The sequence below is a fragment of the Oxyura jamaicensis genome, chromosome 3 (assembly GCF_011077185.1).
Source record: "Oxyura jamaicensis isolate SHBP4307 breed ruddy duck chromosome 3, BPBGC_Ojam_1.0, whole genome shotgun sequence".
Classification (NCBI taxonomy): domain Eukaryota; kingdom Metazoa; phylum Chordata; class Aves; order Anseriformes; family Anatidae; genus Oxyura; species Oxyura jamaicensis.
In genome coordinates this window covers 97,346,466-97,365,237 of record NC_048895.1, presented here as the reverse complement: position 1 = coordinate 97,365,237, position 18,772 = coordinate 97,346,466, and the positions used below count along the sequence as shown (strand labels likewise).

General features: G+C 38.4%; 1 protein-coding gene across 14 annotated transcripts in view; it reads left to right on the top strand.

Moving 5' to 3' along the window:
• Positions 1-18,772, top strand: part of DLGAP2 (DLG associated protein 2) — a 325,073-nt gene that overhangs the window by 64,846 nt on the left and 241,455 nt on the right. The window contains exon 1 of one of the 14 annotated variants that reach the window (XM_035323326.1): positions 17,458-17,474. The exons of the other annotated variants lie outside the window; for them this stretch is intronic. The gene's annotated coding sequence lies outside the window, so the exon portion shown is untranslated. Of the gene's footprint in view, positions 1-17,457; positions 17,475-18,772 lie in introns of those variants that run through there. 14 annotated transcript variants of the gene reach the window in all.

Sequence of the window (18,772 nt, the reverse complement as noted above, 5' to 3'; positions counted from 1 at the left end):
TGCCTAGGAATTACCTATGATATATGGTAAAAAGTGTAGTAAAAACATAGGTGATATACTGTGAATGCAGTATCTAAATATTGTTGACAGCTTTTATGTTGAAAGGTTAATGCATATTTACATGGAACACTCGTACCATCAGCATCATGGTATATTCCTCTGTCGACTATATATTAAAACGAGAAAAATCACACACAACTTTGAAGTCTCTGTAATATATTGAGTAAATGTGCTAGGAATTTTTTAATATATATTCCATTGTCTTTATAACTGAAACTACTGAGATGTGACTTGAAATGATCTAAGCTAGCTTTCTGTACAGTAGCAACAACAACAAAAAAATCTCAATTTTAAGGGTGGCTTGTGAGACATATGTTGGGATCCTCTGAGGAATGTTCACTTCCCAGTAACATGAAGTGCCATTTGCTATCTCGGTGGGAAATGCCAGATATTGAATGTCAAGCCTGTCACCGGTTCCTTTGTACATTTTGGACCTTAGGATAGTGTCATATGGGGGAGGAATGAAAGTGAGAGAATGGCAGGAAAAATGCACTAACAGGAGGGAAAATACATGTCTCTAGAGATGCTGCTATATTTTCAATTGCAGCTGTTAAGAGCACTTGTCTGGAATGATGGTTTGGCATGCTGCTTTGCGCCAAGGAAGGCTGGTTATGCCATGTCCTCTCCAACCTGAGAGTGGCAGCGGTGACTGCCAGCACAGCCTATGCTCCTTGTGTCCTTGAGGCTCAGGTGACTTGTCATGCTGCATAGCTCCTTGCCATCTCTGCCACGTTTTGTGTGTATGTGCCATCCTAACCCTGCCTCAAGGATGCCATCGGCCATAAAGTCACTGAGAGCCACCCTCTTGCTCTCAATAGGCAGTGAAGGAAGGATCATTGCATGTGTGCTACAATAGATAAAGGAGAGAAGAGGTCATATTAGAGTGGTACTATTTTAAATATCTAGAATTGTTTGTCCAGCATTGCTCTGCTAACCCAGAGGAATCTAAGTCATATGAAATTTAAACAATAGTGTCTATCCAATTTCTTACAAACCTTACATAATTTAATGGGCTTTCTATATACCATTTTAACAAAACTTGAATATCAGGATTCCTGTTTTATGAACGCCTATTTTATTCCTCAGATACTGCAATTTAAGATATTAATATGGTCTCAGTTGACTAGTAACAGTATTGTTTTAGCTTTATAATGACAGATTAAACAAATAAATTTAATAAGATTACTCTTTTGGTGCAATTTTCCAGAAAACAGGATTGTGAAGCTAATTTTCTAAAAAAAAAAAAAAATGCTGCTAGACAGCACACCAGTTTGCTTCTTGCCCCTTTGGAAAAGGAAAAATGACACTAAAGACACAGGCAATGCAGATAGAGAGACCTAAACTGTACTCAGGGAGCAAGAAGCCCTTATGCAAATTCATTAATTATCATTAAAATAATTATTAATCATTATTATTTTCCTTCCCTGGGCAATGATAAGTGCAGAAAATATTTATTTCTTACACCTTTGACTGTGCTTTTGAGAATAGAAATGAGTAAACACCGCTGTTATCAGGAAGCTGAAGGAGGAATTTTACTTTCCAGTATTCCCCTTAAGACACTGCCACGCCATGTCAGCTCCTGTACAGGGTTCAGTGAAATACCATTTACTGGCAGAGTCTTTCAGTTCCCTATGAAAATGTGTGTTAGGACATTGTGACCCATACCCACGTGCTCATCACATTTGTATTCCCCACTGGCCACTCGTTCACATTCAGAAAAACCGTGGTCCTTCCTCTAGCTACTTGTTGAACAATAGACTGTCAACATAAAAAAATAAACTCACTTGATAGTACCCCCTGGGGACAAAGCAATGGAAACGCTTAGAAGAACCTGTGAGCACAAGGCACTATTACACGATTAGATTATAAATGCACCACAGTTTTGTAAAAAATACCTAACACTTTCAAGTGCAGTGCTCTTTTCTCCAGCTTCATACGGAAAGGAAAATTAAGTTGCTTTTTGGAGGGAACCTTTGTACTAAGCCTGGCTGGCTGGCTGCTGGGCTGGTAGGCAACATGGCAGCATTGAATGACCAGCAGAAAAGTTACACTGATTACCCAGACTAAGGGCCAAGGGGAGACATAACAGATTTCAGTAGCCTTTTGTAGTTTATTTTTTGATTAAAATGGCATACTTCTGTTTGCTTCTTCTAATTTTCTACCTAAAATATATGCATATTTACAAAAAAAACAGGGTTGCATCAAAAATAGTAATAAAAATATTGATAGTATTGAGAAAGCTTCTTGTTGGATGGTAAAAACATGAATTTGCCTTAATAATATTTAACATATTACAGGTTTTCATAGTGCCTGTGGTAGACTCCTTTATTAAAAGTTGATTTCTGTTAAGAAGAACTATGATGTTTATTGCATATTTCATGTTCGAGGTGAGAATTTCCTGCAAAATCAAAAATTGCCAACTTTTGAATCTGTTGAATGTGACATAATGAAAAGGAATCATTTCCACATCAAGGTGGATCAGTCACACTAACAGGGTTGTGCTGTGTTGGAATGCTTTTCTCTGCAACAGGCACTGAACTGCATGAACCTGAGCAGTTTAACACCTTTTAGGTAGTCCTTCCTTGTATCTATGCTCTTTTTATGGATCAGTTTTCCAGGACTAAGCTCTCTCCCATGATATACATAGTCCTGTTTTTTTTCGTAGGAGCTAGATGGCATCACAGGAGTTACCCAGTAGTTGGGAAGCTTGCTTGTCTGGGTGATAGGAGGCCTGAAAAGTGGGAGCAGCACAACAGACTTTGACCAAATTGAATCAAACAGAAACAAAGAATATTTCTATTCTATTTGATAAGCCAAAGTTAAACATTTCAACTTAAACAGAAGAAGTTTGATCTACAAAATGGTTTGGCATTTTGTTTTTTCTCCAGTTGGGCACAAAAGCAATTGCTGAAATGTTGAACTTTGCCATCAGGTAGAAATTCTGAGCCCTGTTAACTAACCTGCTCTGTACATGATGCTAAGTACACCAGGTGTTAGTGAATTAGAATGTCACTTTAAAACTAGTCTTAATTTATTACAATAATTATGCTATTTCCAAATAAAAACAACAATGTAATTAATTCTGTGCAGGTATATGACCCTAGGAGCATCCTGGGGATGAAGTCTCTTTGAGGCAGTTTCACTCCCATTGCTCCAGTGAATGGAGCAGATGTTGTCAGATGAATGACAATAACAGAAGCAAAGTGCCACTGTACTCAGTACAGGTAAATTTGTGATTGCATTGTTATATGCAGATAAGACTGAATGCTTCCCACCTACCTGGTAGAAAAGAGGAAGTTGGTTAAAGAGCAAGAAATAAATAGTTTGCGTACAAAAATGTACAGTAAAAGTCTTGTTCTCTCCTGTAGATGTGGGTTGAAAGCACTCCCAAGGACAGTCAAGCTCTAGGAAAATGTTCTGAAGAACAGAAACTTAGACATTCTCTCTCTCTTTTTTTTTTTTTTTTTTTTACTGTGATTTTTCAATATTGATTAAAAAGTGCTTGGAAATCACCAACTCCCTGCAAGCTTAAGGGACACAATTAAAGGAAACATTTATAAATGTGTTCTGTTCTGCAATCAGACCTGCTATGTACATCAGTCACTATATTAAATTTCTTCTGCTGAATAACTTGGCTCTGACTTCTAGTAATTTACTAGTTCAAAATTAGGTTTATGCTGAGTACTCCAATGCCACACGAACAAAGTCACTGCATTGGGAAAGTAAGCAAGTGGTTTGATTAATGCAGGAACTAATGATAGCATCTGATGGATCTGTGACCTATGTTCCTGTGTTATGGTAGCCCAGTCCTCTCTCCTCCAGTTCCTTATAAATAACTTTCCCCTCATCCCAAGTAGTATCTTCACTTCCTCTGTAACATCTGCTAAGCCTCCCTGTTCACAATACGCTTGGCTCTCTCCCATGTCCCCTAAATCCCAGCTGCTGGGGAAGAAGCAGCTTGTATAATAGCTGATTTCAACATAATACTTGTGCTGATTGGGAGACCGAACAAATCTGATAGTTGCTGAGTTTGTACGTCTGCCTTTACAATGAGGGGGTCTTAATTTGGGTCTGTTTCCTCTGCCCAGATGCCAACATTGTCAGATCTTTTAGCAACTTGTCTTCCAGGCACCAAGCTCCCTGTTGAAATGCAGGACAGTGGGCATGGGTGGGGGGGATACTGCAAAGCAGAGTCAGAGACCCGCCCAAGGGCAAGGCAGTGAGGTCGTGGATTTAATTTATTTATCAAAGCAAAATCAGAAGTAGAGTGAGGTGGGTGCAAGGGAGTAGTTTGCATGTGTGTGTTCCTGTTCTCAAATGGACTCCTGATGAATGGCCCCCATGCTGCTTCAGAGCCTCCCCAGCAACTCCATTCCTCACAGCCCATCTGGAGCTACCCACACCCCTCTCTGACCCTGAAAATGACTCCCCCTACCCACACCCACAGTCACCTATCCCCTCTCCCACAATGTCCCCTCTACCTCCAAAACCCTGCCCCAGCCTTGGTCCAAACCCCTGCCTCCATTTTGAACCCACTTCTGCGGTCTCACTCTTTCTGCTTCTCCCACAGGATGCTCCCAAGCTGAGAGCTCTGTACCCACCTCTTCTTACCCCAGCCAGGCCTGATTGTTGCCAATATGGGTGTGTTCCCAGAAGTCAGCCTCATGGGCCTGTTGGCTGCCACGGCAGCTGACTATGTCCCTTCCCTGGGGCTCCTTGCTTCCTAATACATACTGATGTCGTAAGAGATCCTTGCAAGCACAAGACCTATTCACAGCAGAAATCTGCACTGGAGTAGAAGTGTGCACTTGAGCTTATAGAGCTACTGTGGTGATCAAGAAAGTGGAGAGCTTTACAAGAGAAAAATATAATGTCTTGACAAGTCTTACACAGCAAGAGGAAGGCCAAGAAGGGATATGATTACTCTCTATAGATACATCAAGGAGGTAAACAGCAGGAAGAAAGACGAGTGATACAGCCTAAATGATATTGCTGCAATAGAATAAACCGGCCGTGAATAAATGGAGGTTGATGGTTTTAACCATCCAAGACCAAGACTCTGAAACTGCATTGTAAGAGCAGTGGGAACAAAAATAACCTAACTGGGTCTCAGGTGGAATCTGTCAAGTCATGAATGAGGCTGGGAGAGGCTTGTTCTCCATAGCTCTGGGAGCCTGCTATGAGGGGAGTACCAGCAGCCACCAGATTTTCATCCCTATTGCACTGCCTCGCCACGCAGCCCCATGCCTGCAAGGCCAGGTGGAGCATTCTAGATGGCTCTTACTTAATAAGTGCCTTGAACACTAATAATATTGCTTTACTTTGTGGTGTATCCATCTATTAATGTAACCTGCTATCATTTTTGCCTTCTTTTTTTCCAGCAGCTGTGAAATGATTTGATGGTTTTAATTATTTTTCATAATAACCCCCAAATTCCTCTCTTGATTAGCTTGCTAGATGAGATTTCCACTTAGTACATATTCACTAACTTGGTGTTTGGTTTCCCTGCTAATTATCTCACATTTTTTCTGTGTTAAGCTGCATTTGCCATCTGCTCATCCAGTCACAAAAAAATAATGGAAAACCTTTTGAATCCAATTGCATTCTCCTAATTACTGGCTCTGTCTCCAGTTGCGTTATTACCCACAGATTGGAAGATCTTGGGCCAAATAATTGATAAAAAACAGTGAGATTCCTTTGATTTTTGGCTGAGCCACGATGACACATACCGAGATCCTGATCCTTCACTTCCTACTGTTGTATATTTTAAGTTCCCTGTCTTTCAAAAAAAAAAAAAAAAAAAAAAGTCTGAGTCATGATTCTCTCAATTTTCACATACGGTATTGGTGCTGTGTTTCCCACACTTAGACCAAGCTCCTACTGCGAATGAGTATTTCATTTATCTGTACTCTGAGTGTACTCTCTCCAGGGAATTCATAGGAAGTTAGTAGTACTTCCGCAGAGCCTCATTGTTTCAGTAAGCATGAACTCTTTAATGCGGAGCATTCATTTGTAGCTATGCATATGTGGACTTCTGCAGATGTTTTACAATGCCGATGCTTTCAGCATTTAAAACAACAACAACAAAACACTTAACTTTCATCTATATATTTTCTTTTTTCTCTGGATCTATTGATTATTTTTTTTTTCAGTCTTTCAGTGTTTCTGTATATGATTTTGGTGTAATTATTTTAAGCCTTCAGCTGTGGTTCTGTGGTGCTTGTTACCTCTCGGTACTTGCTCTCTTACTTGATAACAAATATGTTCATTTTGCAAGTTGGTCTCTTCCATCCTAGATTCCTGTTACCAAGCTTTTTATCACAAAGCTCATTCTTGTTCTTTGTTCCTGTCTGTATACTTGCTGATCTTTTGCTAAAGTTTACATGGGAGAATCTGTTTCTTTCACAATAGACTCTCTTATTTCCAAATTAGATAATTTGGATATGGAGTTATTACAGTAAGGCGATCTCCTGCACAAACTATATAGAGCTGTTTCTTCCCACTGTGAAAAAACGTTTCATATAAGCGTAACCCTTGCAAGTCATTAGTTTGGGCAGCATGACTGAAATGTCATGACAAGGATTTGAAATCCTTGTGAATCCAGGTTTACTGCAACATTTGATCTTGAACATCAGCAATTATAATATTTTTTTTCTGAAGGTCTTCTTAAAAGCAGAGCCTGGGCTTCCAGTTAGCTAGACAAGCAATCCAAAGAAATGTTTAAAAATGCCTGGATTTCCTCAGAGTTACCAGTTCTTTTGTATTCCTAATTATTGTTTCAACAGCAAGATGTCACTGATCTCGATGTTTCCATTTAACTAAAAGAAATACCAGTTGAATGGTAATTGTAAGCATCATACTCAATGTCTGCAACGTGAGGAAATGCTAATTTGGGAATTTACCTGAAGCTTCATGTGAGAAATTATTTCCTCTTCCTTTTCCAATGCAATTTAACTTTTTCATATGTGTATTTCTCCATTACATTTTTTAATGTATCTATGCTACAGCTTGATATTATATTAGCATAATCAGAATGTGTTCTCTTAACTGACAAAGGTAAGGAGGAGGGAATGAATATTCCTTCATTTCCTTCACATTTGTTTTTGCTATATGGACATTCAAGGATCTCCTAATCTGGGTCAATTTCAATGTAGACACATGTAAGAAAATACATTAAGGAGTACTTAGTTCTGATGAAATAAGTGTTAATAAATCATGTGTTTAAAATTCAACATATTTAGCTATTTTCTTTTGTAGGTTTGGCATCCCCTATGTGTATGTGAAAGCATGTAGTTTCACATCCAGAGTTTTATTTTGTTTTTATGAAAAAAAAAAATAATTAATTAATTTTTGCTATGGGACCAGGCAGAACCAAAATCCCAAAGCTAGTGAAAATTTTGTAAGCCTTTACAGCATGGAAAGATCAAAATTATATGTGAACCTATGTTTTATAAATAATCTCCAAGGAAACATTTAGATTCCTCCAGGTAGTTTAGCTGCTAAGTGAATTTTTGTTAGATTGTTATTTATATCATAAAACAAGGCAGGACAATTTATACCATAGTACTTCACTTAAGCCAAAGCATTTCTAAGTCTAATGGATAGATTTGTGTCATTACTAGCTCATCATACAATTAGATCATGAAGATTATATGGTTATTAAAGGGGCCTGAGATTTTAATGAAGAGTTATGTATACTGGCAAACTTGTTTACATTTGGACTCTATCTTAGCCAGTGTTATGCTTTGCTGTTTTTCAACCAAATCTGAGACTCAATTGTTTCTTGAAGACAAATGATACTTGTCTAAGTACATCACCCAATGACTGAAAGATTTTAAATAGGAATACTTAGATAAATAGTGCTGAAAAATAGCCACGGTAAATCATGTGCCTTTTTTTTTTTTTTTTCTTTTTTTTTTTTTCCTGAGGATGAGGTATTAAATCTGGCAGACAGCTAATTTCACACCTGTGTGTGTCTTGATTAGTAATTCAGCGGTGTTTCTGTGATTAAGAGAATTTAGCATTACAAACTAGTAGTTTGTGACATTTATTTATGAGTAACTTGTGTATAATTATTTATCATTTTACTGTTGAAAGCTGGATCTTAACTTTTTCACCGTCTCTTCCAAGTAATTCATTATTATATCCTTGGTGATAAGAATCCCCTTAGTTTCAAATTTTCAGTTATCTACCCCTTAGTTACATCCTGTGAATAATTTGATGGAGGCCAGTAACGCCGTGGAAATCACATAACTTTTGTGTTTTTCATCTCTAAATGCATGCCTAGTCCTGCAGATAACCTCACTTAAGAGGCTATTCACCGGTCAGTTTGCAGAGAATAGTATGGCTATCCAAAAGGAAAGCTGCATTAACAACAACTTTTTTTTGTGACTGAAACAAATTTTCTCCCATTTAAATATTCAGACAGAAAAAAAAAAAAAAAAACCACTGAGGGTGGACAGTTTCTTGGTGTAGTATCTGAACTGGATCATGTATCTTATAAAAGAAACTGCTCAGTTAATCTGTAATTTTTAATTTCTTTCTGTAGACTTGCTTCCAGTATCTTGTATGGAGGTAGAGAAAAGTTTTTAATATTCTGAGATTAAAAGAGACATTCTCAGTTTCAATAGGAATTTTATTTAATTATTTTGGGAAAAAAAAGTAGAGATAAACTGATTTTGTTGCAAATCTGAGAATCTACAAGTACTTAATATGGACTAGTGTATTTTAATAATCTTAAAAGTGATGTGTAATTATACAACTTCATTTTATATTTGATACATCAAAATGTTTTATTTCCAAAATACAATAATATTCAGATGGGGCGAGCAACAGTGTCCCACCCTTAGGCTGTGCTTGTCAATTAAAGTTTGTTCCAATTATGATAATACCGATGATTTGTACTTTATTAGGTGAGTATTTATACATTAATTTGAGCTTGAGAGTTTTATGAATGTATTAATAACAATGTCTAAAATACTTGTAAGATTTATACTGAAGTTCTAATTTCAATGATGTTTAAGAGTCGGACAAAAGCATCCCATAGGAGTTTTGAGTGTTTGCACTTCATATTCCCCAAAGTTTCTAGTCAACACATAGAGATGCATGATGCTTAGCAGTTACAACTATGGCATAGTGCATATTAACAAGTCACACAATTTTTATTTAGACCTTCGGGCTCTTTTTGATGAATGTCCTCTGTATATAGGCTTCTAACACCACAGATCTGGACTACCTTGTAGCTAACTATCAAAGAAATCACCAGACCATGACAAAAAATGTTAAGAATGTGAAGGTCAGATCAGTGACAGCGAATACTGGTTTGCTGCAGGAAAGTAAAAGGTGAGGTTGGCTGAAAAGAGGTATCTGTTATTGTCTACATGATGTATTGAAGAAAGAAAAAGAACTATTCAAGTAGTTAAAGAGAAATAATAACTTTAAATCTGTTGTTTCAACCTTGCTTTTGACTATTTAAGGCCAAACTTATGAGTGTTTCTGAAAAAAAAAAAAAAAAACAACAGACTTTTTAGTTCCTGAATTCAAGGTCTCAGTGGTAGCTTCATAAAATATTTTTGGACTCTCAGCTCCTCAATTTTACATCTTTTTGTCAAAGGACCTATTTCCAGTTTGTATTAATGTTCATTTATTTGCAACTGGAATATTGGCTTGTTTTCACTTATGAATGATGCGGAATGTTCGCCGTGGAAAACTTCATGCATAAAAAATTTCCGGATGTGCGCAATTTCACGAGCTGTTCCAGCATAGGTGTTCTGGATGGGTGTGGAGCCTCACCGCACCAGAACAAGTTATGAGCTTGGAGCTGAAGTTATTAGTTGTTTTGTGGAAAATGACAGCATTTTTATTTTTTTTTTCCTGCTTAACCCACTAGAAAGTTTATGTTACTCTAAAGAAATCTTTAGTTTCCATTGTAAAAGATAAAATTAAGCACTCTTGTTACTTTGAGCTTAGTCCGAGTCCTGCAGTGATCTCTCTGTGCTTTTGTAATGGTTATGGTAGTGATCGTTTATAAATCCAGTAAAATGGAAATGTTTGGACTCATCCATGGAGAAGACTCCTGAGAATGTTCAAGAGAAAAGGAGAAGCATATTTTGGTCAGTTCACTCTTAAAATTTTTCCATTCTGTGTTTATTAACACTTATTAGTTTGGTGGCAAAGGCTATACAGATTTTTGTTTGTTAATTAAGTTTAATGTTTCACATTAAATTTGTGCTTCCTGTGTATTTGCTCAATCCCACCAAAAGATAACACGTCTAATGGAGAGCAGAGATTATATGGAAGCTCTTCTCATGAGTACAGAGATATAATTAGTAATGCCATTAGATGCCAAAAGACATTATGGACTGGCCAAGACAGAAATCTTTACAGAGGATAGTTCTGGCCTCATATAAACAGGCTTTGTTTCCACCCAGCCTGTACTGAAGAAGGAATCCGTAGTGCATTCTTTCTTAGGACAGTATAAATGGCTTATATGACAGGTCAGACCTTGAGCTATGGTCTATAGCTGTTGGGACACATTGCCTGTTACGTTAGGGTAACTGCTGTAACCTCCTCAAGTAATCACTTAGCATGTGAGGTGATTTGGGACTGGACCAATTCAGAGCTTTAGTTGTATATCACAGTCCTTCCATGTTTAAGTGCCCTTTTAAAGTGCCCTTATTAAAGGCACACTCAGCAGTGTGTCTTTACAGCTAGCAGGTTGAAGGAGGTGATTATTCCCCTCTTTTCAGCACTTGAAATGCTGCAATTGGAGTAGAGCTCAGTTCTAACCCCTGCCCAGCTCCTGCGCCAGTATAAGACATCACCAAACTGGAGTGTGTCCAGAGTACAGCCACCAGGATGGGTCAGGTACCGGAGCACATGGAGCGCAAGGAGACACTGAGGAGACCTGGGTTTGTTCAACCTGAAGAAGAGGAAGCTAAGAGAAGAGCAAAGCTAATTGCTGTCTTCAGCTACTTAATGGGTCATTACAGAGAAGATGGAGCCAGACATCAGATGGAGCCAGACAGATAGGCAGAGTGAAAGGATGAGAGGGAAGGGACAGATGTTGCAGCAAGGGAAATTTCAATTAGACACGAGGAAAAAAAGTATTCAGGGTGAGGGTGCTCAAACACTGCAACAGTTGACCATCAAGATTGTTGATTCTCCTTCCTGGTGGATTTTCAAAACTGGGGTGGACAAAGCCCTGAGCAATGTCATGTTACTTTGAAATTGGCAGTGCTATGTCATGAGGGGCAGACTCAAGATGTCTCTTCCAGCCTGTGTTGTTCTAAGTCAATGTACATTACTGACCTTACATGAAGGATATCATTCCACAGTTTTGGCGAGGAGACTTTCTCTTGCTGAGATGTGAATACACCTTGAACTTCATCTCTTTTCATTTTAAATTTGTTTTTACCCTTCTAATAGTTACATCATGCTCTTTCACACTTCTTGTACACCCTTGGCATTTCAAATGACCTCCTTAAATCCGTTTGTTAACTCTCCACCCCATTCAAATCCTTTTGAAATCTGATTCCAGTATGACAGATAAGGAAAGAAAGGGGAGATAAAATCAATTTAACCTTCAGAGTTCCAGAGTATCAGAGTATATGATCTAGTCTGTACCTGTGCTGTCCCATCCTATATTTTTTTCCATTTGTCTATCTGGTTCTTTGTTATATCATGCTCAGCTTGGAGTTGTACCATTTTTACTTGTTCTCATGAGGCTGTGAAATTACTGATGAAATCTTTTAATGTAAGCTAAGTAAAAGAAGAGAGAAAAGACAGAAGGGGAAGAATGGTGATAGATAGCCTAGCAATTATTTGCATTAGGATGCTGTTGAGGTTTGACCCCATGTCCACTGAATTCCATTGAGACTTGTATTGGCTCCAGAAGGGTTTGGAGCAAGCCTGTGACACAAAATGTCTTCAGTTTGGTGTTTCATAGTGCTCTCATAGATCTATGGTCTCACAATTTTTTATCACCAGTCTTCCTCTACTTGGTGCTTTTCATAAAGATGCAACAGTGTGATTAGGGGTTGGTGAGTTTTTTTCCCTCAGTTGTGAGGAAGATGACTCGCTATGACCATAGAATGTCAAATACTAGAAAATGAATAGAAAAATGAGAAAAGCATGTAGATTTGCTCTTTATAAGCACACCTGGTTTTTTATTTTTTATTTTTGGACTCATTCAAGGATATTTGAACTCTCCACTTCAATAGTGTGCATTTGAAATGTGTGTCAGAAATGTGCTAACGCACATCCATTTTATTACTCTTTATGGCTGCTACTCTGAAAAGGAAGTATTTGTGTTCAAATCATTAAGAGAGAAAACATTAGCTTTTTTTTTTTTTTTTTGAGTAGTTTATATTTTGCATTTTATCACTTCAGTTACTTTTGTTTTCCTATGAAAATATTTGATTGGCCGGTCTCATCATTCTTTTTTGAAATATCTTTTGGCTTGGTTAATATACGTGTAATGTGTAAACTCCATATGGAGAAGGATCTGATGTGCAAGTACTGTGAATAAGTTCTGGCATTGCTTTGAGCATGAACCTTATATTTTTATCTGGGAAAAATAATGGGCTCTTAGTGCTTGCTTTATATATTTGGTTGGATGTCAGTTCATTTGCTCAAAACGATACAAAATTAGCTGCCAGGTTGGTTGATTTTCTTCTGCTTTAGGCTCATTCTGTTTTAATAATGGCTATTCTATATTCTATTTTTATTTAAAGCTCTTTCAGTCTCTTCCTTTCCCAGGGCTACTTATTCCCCTTGCTCTGTCTTTCCCAATATAGCCCAACTGCTAGTCTCGCACAGGCAGTGTTTTTTTGGTTTGTTTGTTTTCGTTTTTGCTTTGTTTTGTTTTTTGTTTTGTTTTGTTTTGTTTTGTTTTGTTTGTTTGTTTTTCTATTGTATTTTTTCTGTTCTCCAAAATGCAGAAATAGTGATACCCAAGGAGTGCCAGTGGCACTCTTAGAAATATTAAAATATGCAAGAGTGTAAGTATTCTGCTCTACCTGGCAGCTGAAGGGTCCCAGTATTGTACTATGTTACATTTCAGGAACTTAAAACTTTGATTGGCAAAGTTGCAAAGAGTCCAGAGAAGAACAGCAAAGATGAGGTGATTATCAGAAACCATGAGACTGGGGAGGAAAAATTGGATGAACAAGGTTTAGAACAGAAAAAAAACAAGACGTGAAGAAAATAAAGAGTATCTGGAGAATCTGGAATAGATTTATTTATTTATTTGTTTGTTTGGTAAGTGCATTAGAGATTTTCTTTTCCATCTCCATAGTTGAAAACAGTGTCTGCTTGGGATGTGTGTGTGTGCATATATATCTATATGATTTCATTTTAATATTAAAAACTCCCCATCTGGAAAGCAACAGAGATAATTTACCTGAAGAGGGTTGTATTTCCTGTCATCAGAGATTCTGGGGAATATTTTAGAGAAAAAAAAATCTGTAGGGAAGGCTCTAGTGTACTCTGCAGAAGGTTAGACTAGGTTAGACTAGGTTAGAAGGTTTTTGTAGGTATCTCTCAACCCCCTACCTACATGGATGACTGAACACAGAGTGGGAGATGTCCAGAGGATTTGCTCTGGCTTCAGTGTCAAGCAAGAGGATAACTGTGAATGAGAGATTCTTGGCAGACATGAGAAAATATATCCTATAGGTCTGTCACATCAATATTTCACCTGATGGTATTGTGCAACAGTGAGATATCAACAGGAGAAACAGACACAGATAAGGTAAAAGTCGTAGGGGAAAAAATAGACATGTAAAGAGAGAATGAAAAACATTGTTCATAATACAGTCGGCTTTTATTGCCACTATTATAGCCATGTTTAGATACAAATATTGGACTAAAATCCTGCAAATGGTTAGAAGTCCCACAGCATAACCTTGAATTCTGCCTTTCTTTTCAGCTTCCCTAAGCCTCAGTATAATGCATGGCTACTCCATGTCTCTTTAGGTATTGTGGAGTTCCTTTTCACTGGCATCAGTAAAATGATGTGAAGAGACATTGATGGAATCGTGCCAAAACCTGTTGCACTTCTTGCTGTTGGAACCAGTGAAATGAAAACCTAAACCATTGTCTGCTAAACCTCCTTACTGAAACTTGATGCATTTTTTTCACTTTTTAAATTATTATTATTTCTATTAGTTTACATAAATGAAAAAGGGAAACAAAACAAAATCCTAAGGATTGTTTTCAATGAGGCCAACAAAATTAAGCTTGTAGTTAAAATTTAAAGTAACGTACAGAAGGGTGGCTGCAATGGGCCTTTGAGATACAGAAAAGACTGCTAACAGCAATGCAGTGGGGATAGAAGCTGGATGTGTGGCATTGTTCAAGAGGCAGTCAGAAGGGCTGACCGCATCCATTTCCAGAATGCTGTGCTGAGGTTATCTCTAATGCTGCTCCTCACCTTGCATATGATTTCCTGTCTTACTGTCACTTCTGTATATCTTGGTCAAATCTCACCCAAGTTAGACTCCATAATCTGGGTAGACCCTGCTGAGAGTATACTGTATTTTAAAGTGTAGTTAACTAAGGAATATAATCCACTGGCTCCTTTAAACTGATTTCGAATATTACTAATACTGTTTTGTCTTAGTCTTATTACATTACATAGCTTGCACAGGTATTTTGAATTGTAATTTATTCATAATGGCTGTTCTGTGTCTTTCATTTCGCCCATATATTGTGTTCTTTATCATAGCCCTTTATAGTGAATTTTATTGTATTTGCACCAACCATACCAAAAAAGCTATTCACAAAGCAAGGAAGGGTGCACATGTTTAGAAGAATAATTTATCTTCACTCTAATTTAAAACTGGATGCTGAACTCAGCTATTTGGAGAAAGAATGTCAGCTTTTACATGTCTGGGTTTATGAACTTTAGTTTTACTTATTACTTAGGTTAGACAAGAAAAACTATCAAAATAAAATAAATTTCATATTATTTGGGGAAAAGAAAGAGCTTGTGTCTTCATGATAAATTTGTTTCTTCAAAAGATCCTTCTTATGACCTATTTTGTCAGCAAGTTCTTATATCTGGAAAAATTATTTCTGCTGGCTAGCCAATTTCAAAATGATAGAGTGAGATTAATAATATAAATACAGGTTTTCCTTGTTCTATTGATTTATTGGGTCCCAAATCTCCAAACACTCACCCATCTTAGTCATTTTACTTTTGAGAACAATGGCAAAGAAGTTTCTCACATGTATGAGTGTTTGCAAGAGTGAACATCTTTAAGTGAAGCTGATTAGCAATGTATTAAAAAGAAAGAATACCTCCTGTGAATATATCATCATAATACTTCAGAGGAATTAGATATGTAGAGACATAATCCATTAATAGGAAATGGCAGAAAGAGATGTTTAATAAATATTCTTGTCTGAAATGTTGGAATGGATCACATCACTGTTTCAATTCCATTACAATGTGCAGTAGCTTAAGCATTTTCACTTTAGACTTCATTTCATCCAGCATGGTCATACAACCATACAACAGTTGTATGCCTGAGACTAAGATTTCATGATTCCCTGAAGCTGATCTGTGGTCTGGTGGCTCCTGAAAAGAGCAGCATTGGTCTGCCTATGTTTGGCCACACGCTCCCTCCCTCTCTTGTGCCATACATTAGCACTGCTATGATAGACGGCTCACTTGGATCATGGGACTGTTCTTAGTAAGACATGATTTTCTTCCTTTTTTTTTTTTTTTTTTTTTTTTCTGAAGGAGACAGGTTGCATATGGGCCAACAGCATTATCCCATTGCAGACAGGAAAGCTGCTGTGCCACAATGAGTATGATCAGCAGATTGAGGACAAAGTTCCTTCCTTGTGCTTGGTGCTGGTGAGGCTGCACCTGGAATGTGTGCTCAGTATTTGGACTCCTTGCTTCAAGAAACACAGGGAGAAGTTGGAGGGGGTCCAGCAAAAGGCCTCCTGGTCAGGGTACTTGGCCTACAAAGAAACTAGTTGAGGGAGCTGGGCTAATTTATTCCAGTGGAAAGCCAATAGCAGCCTACAACTGTTTGAAGGAGAATTGCAGAGGTGGTGGACCCAAAGTCTTATTGGCAGTAACAGATGATATAACAAAGAAGAAAGGCCACAAACTGCAGATTTAGAGGTTTAAGTAGGACAGTAGGAGGTTGATGCAGCATTGATGTAGGCTGCCCACTGAATTTGCCACTCCATCCTTGGTGGCTTTCAAGACTTGTCTATCAGAGCCCTGGCTAAGCTGACCTTGTGGTGACAGCAGCCTGTTTCAGTGGGAAGCTGAGGTCTTCCAAGACCTCCAGAGATTACTTCCAGTGAACATTTCTGTCTTGCAACAGATGTTATTGTGAAGACAGGGCCTACATCCAAGACCTGTAACACCACAAAATAAATAAATAGAAAATAAAGGAGTGGGTACGTACAAAAAGTGATTTAACTCATGCTAACATGAGTTTCCACAGCAGGTTAGGTGACTGTTTCTTCCCTCTAATTAGAAAAAGTCTTTAGGGGTACTTTAGATTTGGAGCATTAATGCTGAGCTACCCATCCTTAGGTGAGGTGCATCTCAGCCTAAGTAATGTTACTTCAGCTGATGGAGCAGTAACTTTTTCCATTGTTGTCATCTCCTTGATTGCTGCCGTCTCATCTCAGAAATTTAACTGAGATTAAAAAATTTCCAAATTAATACAGGAATTCAGTATTGACTTATCTTCCAGAGAGATCAGTTCTATCAGGCTGCAGCAACTTCCTTCCAGAGAAAGTAAGTTGAAATAAGTTTCAAGACACAGCTTTTTTTTACAGGATTTTAAAGATTTCTGTATTTATGTGTAATGTATATGTACAAATATCTGAGTGTGATATGCATGTTTGATACGATTTTAGGCTTAGAAACGTTGGACATAAGATCTTTCAACAATTATCATAGAATAGACTTAATTATTTCCCACATCAAGTACAAATATGTCTTTTAACTGCCATTCATAATAGCAAAACCAGTGTGACCTTGATTTTTTTTTCTTCTTCTTCTCATCCTGTGGTGTAGCTATATTCACTGAGATTTTCAACACAGGCACGTGCTCACACAGGCTCTGTGGGAAGCAATGCTCCGTACATCCTCCTGTCATGTTGTTCACGTGCCTAGCACAGGGAGTTGTGTTTCTGTTTGTTGCTCGATTGTATGTGTCAAGCACAACAAAATGGGTATCTAGTCCTCCCCCACAGCAGCAGACTATGGGGAGAGGGGAATTTGTAAGCACAAGATTACTGGTGAATCATCCACGTCCACAAAGTCTGCTTCTTACCAGCGCTGCTGTCAGTTTGCAATGATTCCCTGCCTCTGGGAGGATACAGTGATGAATTAAAACTAAATCCCCACATGAACTTTCTCCAAGCATGTATATGAGGTAAGAGAAGAAACACCTGGCCTGCCTGTCAACACAGGACATTAAAAAAAAACAACTGAAAGAAAGCCAAAAAAAAGCCGTTGCCCATCAGGGATAATGCTGAGAGCTAGGTTTTGGACAACTTTCTGGCACCAGTCTTATCTGTAAGCTTTATTTCACGGTCAGACTATCTGTCCTGCTCCAGACTGCAGCAGTTCTGTGGCAGTGTATTAAGGGACTTGAGAGCATCCAGAGGACAACAAAGCTGGTAACAGGGCTGGAAGGCACGTCCTGTGAGGAAAGGCTGAGGACACTTGGGTTGTCCAGTCTGGAGAAGAGGAGGCCGAGAGGCGGCCTCGCTGCTCCCTGCAGCTCCCTGAGGAGGGGACGCACTGAGGGAGGTGCTGGTCTCTGCTCCCTGGTCACCGACAGCAGGACACGAGGGAACGACACAGAGCTGTGCCAGGGGATGGTCAGAATGGGTGTTGGGAATAATTTCCTTACACTGAGGGTGGTCAAACACTGGAACAGGCTTCCTAGAGATGTGGCTGATGCCCCAGGCCCGTCAGTGTTCAAGAGGCATTTGGACAATGCCCTCATGAATACGCTTTACCTTATGGTTAGCTATGAGGAGGTCAGGCTGGACTTGATCTCTGTAGGCCCCTTCCAACTGCACTATTCTATTCAAGTATTGGCACTAAGGTATGTTGGTGGGAAAAGAGGGAAGCTAATAATTTGTGCTGTTGAATGGGGACCTTTGGAAAATGGTGTTGAGGGCTGCAAAAAAAATGTCAAGCAGACTCTTTGGACTGTAGCAAGCCACTGAAGTGGTTGTTAGCAGGACATAGAGGATCAGCAAAAAGCCAGGAGTTCAGAAACGAAGTCTCAGTTTGTTCTTCCTTATCAATCAGGATAATAAAGTGCGCACAGACAGGCAGCCCCTCTCAGTCAAACCTCAGAAAGTCTTTGAATTAAAAGTGAAAAAAATCTTCTGAGCTGCTTCCTCTGCATCACTTCGGATTGTGGCAAGTGCATTTTTCATCCAGACATGGAAGAAACTGTCCTGTGTTATCTGTGACTAAATTTTTTATGCTTTTCATTGGTGAGTTTTCCCAAGCTTGCCACTGGAGTGTTGTTTGCAGTTTGTCAGTTCTGCTGGGGACACCACTGAGTCTATCAAAAGATCATTCAACTACATGCTTCACAGTGCTGACCTGCATCAAAATTAATTTCTCTTTTTTTTCAGGCATTTTAGCCTGTTTTAAAACTGTGATCCACCTAAGAGCAGTAGTAGAGTTGCCTGATGAACATAACTTTTC